This window comes from Triticum dicoccoides, chromosome 3B (assembly GCF_002162155.2).
Source record: "Triticum dicoccoides isolate Atlit2015 ecotype Zavitan chromosome 3B, WEW_v2.0, whole genome shotgun sequence".
Lineage (NCBI taxonomy): Eukaryota > Viridiplantae > Streptophyta > Magnoliopsida > Poales > Poaceae > Triticum > Triticum dicoccoides.
Window position 1 is genome coordinate 554618019 of NC_041385.1, and position 4697 is coordinate 554622715.

Below are 4697 nucleotides of genomic sequence, written 5' to 3' on the forward strand. Positions count from 1 at the left end.
TAGATTACTATCAAGATCGAGGTGTCACCCTACTCCTTCGGTGTCGGGTAGTGTGTGTGTGTGTGTGTGTGTGTTTGAGAGAGAAGCCAGTCGATAGATTAGTATCAATATCGAGGTGTCACCCTACTCCTTCGGTGTTGGGGTGTGTGTGTGTGTGGGTGCGTGGGTGTGTGTGTGTGTGGGGGGGGGGGCAGTGACACTTACATATCTCTACTCTTATAAAAAACATAGTTGGTGATGATGGTGTTCCTACCATCCTGCAATATAGGCCATCCGATTTATATCCGACGGATAGGAAGCAAACTATGGCAATTTTGCAAAAATATACCCACACCACTCTCCGCATTTGCAAATAAGGCATTCCCTCATTCATCCTTTTCTCGCATGAGATAAACTACTCATACAAATGCATCTTGATGTTCCATGCAACGCATGGGCATCTTGCTAGTAGGGAGAAGGAGTTTGTGTGACACATATCTAGCTATATTAAGGGATGGGTAGATAGCAATTGCACGAGGCATACTTAAGGCATCACGAAGATAAACAAACAGTGTGCATGCAAGTGTCAGAAAAAATGAAGCAAGAAACAATGTGTGTGCGCGCGCGTGCGTGTGTGTGTGTGTGTGTGTGTGTGTGTGTGTGTGAGAGAGAGAGAGAGAGAGATATCAAAACAAAAGGTGATTTGCTGGAATCCCATTGTATGTATTCATATGGTTCCGGAACTCGAGTTAACCTTAGGCATATATGTGAGAGACATTATTATACTTTGAGACATTAGTGGCTCTGGGTGGGCGGATTTAAAGGGGTGGGCGTGTTAGACAGAGAGAGTGTGCGTGTTTCTGTGTGAGAGACTTGTAGGACAGGGTAGAAAGACGAATTCTAAGCTTGACGGAGGGAGAGAAATACACAAAGTGCGCGTGTGTGATTCCGATGCCCACAATTTCATAATCATTGTCGTGGATATCGTCATAACTTTGCGTTTTCTATCAATTGCCCGACAGTAATTTGTTCACCCACCGTATTATTTTCCTTCATGAGATAAGCCTCTAGTGAAACCTATCGCCCTGGGTCTATTTTCCATCATACTTCTTTCTGATATACTATTTTGCAATCTTTTATTTTCAGATCTATAAACCAAAAAACCCCAAAAATATTTAGTTTCCTTTTTGTTCTTTCTATCTCTATCAGATCTCACCTTTGCAATTGATTGTGAAGGGATTGACAACCCCTTTATCGCGTAGGGTACAAGTGTTTGATTGTTTGTGCAGATGCATCATTTGGGGACTTGCTTGTACCTCCTACTGGATCGATACCTTGGTTCTCTAACTGAGGGAAATACTTATCGCTACTTTGCTGCATGACTCTTTCCTCTTCAAGGGAAAAACCAATGCAAGCTCAAGAAGTAGCAGCGGACTCAAGGCATCTCTGGACTTAAGTACTCTCTCAAGGATAGGTTATTTCTGGAGTTAAGTACTCTCCCGAGGATAAGTCATCTCTGGACTTAAGTCGCCCTGAGGATAAGTCATCTTTGGACTTAAGTCGCCCTGAGGATAAGTCATCTCTGGAATTAAGTCGCCCTGAGGATATGTCATCTTTGGACTTAAGTCACCTGAAAGATAAGTCATCTCTGGAGTTAAGTTTGCTCTGCCAGATAAGTGGGACATAATGAGCGGGAGATAATGAGCAGGACATAATGAGCGAGACATAATGAGCAAGACGTAATGGGCATGACAAATGAGCAAGCTACAACCTTGACCCGGTCTGCGACGAGACCTAGCCTGCTACAGGACCTGGAGTGCAGATAGAAGATGGATCCTTTCAACTTGGAAGACACAGAGGACTTTAAGTACTTAGGGTAGGACTTCGACTGTGGGTATAACCCTGAGTCTCCTGTAACCCCATGGATTCACTGTTATATAAAGCGAGTCCATGGGTCGTCAGGAAGAGGAAGGAAAAACTAAGTAGCAAGAAATAAGTCGTCCGTGACAAGTTTTAGATAAGATCAAAGTAGATGCTCTCAAGATAAGAGGTAGCAAAATAGCACCCTTGTAATCGAGATCATCATCATCATCAATATAATCAAGCAGGATGTAGGCTTTTACCTCCACCACGAGGGGCCGAACCTGGGTAAAACTCGCGTCTCTCAATTCCGGCCAACCCCGTTCAAGCTATCACCTAGTAGCGATGGCCTCACAACTAAGTCCTTTTTTCAAGGACATCTGCCGTGACAAAACCACAAAAGTTGATCTTCTTCGAGAAGAAGACCTCCTTATATAGTGAGGGGGAAAATCAAACTGTTTTCTGCCTACAAGTCATGCACAAGCGCATGACAGTTTTGGCCAAAGCATACAACTGACACAGTCACAGACGCGGTAGTGCCGCAGGAGCGGTTCTACTTTTCCCACCAGCGGTACTTCTAGTTAGTGTTGTACACTGATAACCCACAAGTATATGGGATCACAATAGTTTTCGAGGGTAGCGTATTCAACCCAAATTTATAGATTCAACACAAGGGGAGCCAAAGTATATTTTAAGGTATTATTAGTTGAGTTGTCAATTCAACCACACCTGGAGATTAATTATCTATAGCAAAGTGATTAGTAGCATAGTAATATGATAGTTTTGATGATAGTAGCAGCAGCAACAGTAATGGTAACAGTGATAGCAGTGATATTGTAGCAGTGGCAATAGTAGTAACTTAGCAAAAACAATATAAGATAATTTCGTAGGCATTGGATCGGTGACTCGTTGGATGATATTCATCATGAGACAGTCATAAACTAGGGCGATACGGCACTAGCTCCAGTTAATAAATATAATGTAGGCATGTATTACGTAAATAGTGATACGTGCTTATGGAAAGAACTTGCATGACATCTTTTGTCCTACCATCTCGTGGCAGTGGGGTCCTATTGGAAACTAAGGGATATTAAGGCCTCCTTTTAATAGAGAACCGGAACAAAGCATTCGCACATGGTGAATACATGAACTCCTCAAAGTACGATCGTCACCGGGAGTGGTCCCGACTATTGTCACTCCGGGGTTGCCGGATCATAACACATAGTAGGCGACTATAACTTGCAAGATCGGATCTAGAACATGGATATAATGGTGATAGCATAAACAGTTCAGATCTGAAATCATGGCACCCGAGCCCAAAGTGACAAGCATTAATCATGGCAAAGTCATACTAACATCAATCTCAGAACATAGTGGATACTAGGGATCATGCCCTAACAAAACTAACTCGATTACATGATGAATCTCATCCAACTCCTCAGCGACTAGCGAGCCTACGAAGGAATTACTCACTCCCGGTGGGGAGCATCATGGAATTGGCGATGGAGATGTGTTGGTGATGATGAAGATTGAAGAGCCCATTTTCCAAAGCCCCAAACGGACTCCAGATCTGGCCTCCCGATGAAGAACAGGAGATGGCAACGGCTCCATCTTGTGAAACATGATAATTCTTTCTCCCTGATTTTTTCTGGAATAATGTGACTTTATAGCATCGGTTTAAGGGTCAGCGGGGCCACCAGGTGGGCATGACCCACCTGGGCGCGCCTAGGGGGCCAGGCAGGCCCTAGTGGGTTGTGCCCACCCAGGTGCCCCTCTCAGGTATCTCTTGGCTCCAGAAATTCTCTTTATTGATATAAAAAATCCTTGCAAAGTTTCATTCCATTCCGAGAACTTTTATTTTTGCACAAAAACAACACCATGGTAGTTCCGCTAAAAACAGTGTCAGTCTGGGGTTAGTTTCATCCAAATCATGCAAATTAGAGTCCAAAGCAAGAGGAAAAGCATTAGGAAAAGTAGATACGTTGGAGATGTATCAACTCCCCCAAGCTTAAACCTTTGCTTGTCCTCAAGCAATTCAGTTGATAAATTGAAAGTGAAAAAGAAAAACTTTTACGAACTCTTTTGCTCTTGTTTCATAAATAAGCTTAAACAGCACCCAGGTTTTCGGCAAAGATTTTAACTAACCATTTTGACAATATCTCTTAGCAATTATATTAACTCATATCAATGACATAATCAACTAGAGAGCAATAATAAGATATCTCAAATAGCAACACGTTGTCAAAACAACCATGATACAACATGAAAATAGTGGTATCTCGCTAGCCCTTTCTGAGACCGCAAAACATAAATGCATAGCACCCCTAAAGGTCAAGCAACGACTAAACATTGTAATTCATGGTAGAAAAGATCTAGTCACGATGCACCCAACATTAGCTACACACAATGCATCAGCATGACAGCAATGCTCTTAGGTTCTGGCACTTATTTGAGAAGGCGATGACACAACATAAAAGTAAATAGAGGGTCCCTTCGCAGAGGGTAGCAGTGATTTGCAGAGGTGCCAGAGCTCAAGTTTTTGAAAGAGAGATAATGATATTTTGAGACATGCACCCTTGTCATTTACTTCACGACTATCAGTTGTCAATATCTTTCATGCTAAACACGCTAGTGGCGGTTCCCAAGCAAAAATGTAAAGGTTATGACTCCATTGGGAGTTTTTGTTTGATTATTTGTAAGCTCTTTTCTTTTTGCAGTTTGGGACTGGGAATCCCTATTACCGCCTTTTTCTCGTGCGATGGCAAATGAATAAACAGTCGACCTGAGAATAACCCGCTTAGCATGGAAGATACCGACCACCTCTTGTCATTCCATGAACGATCCAGGCACACAAAAAG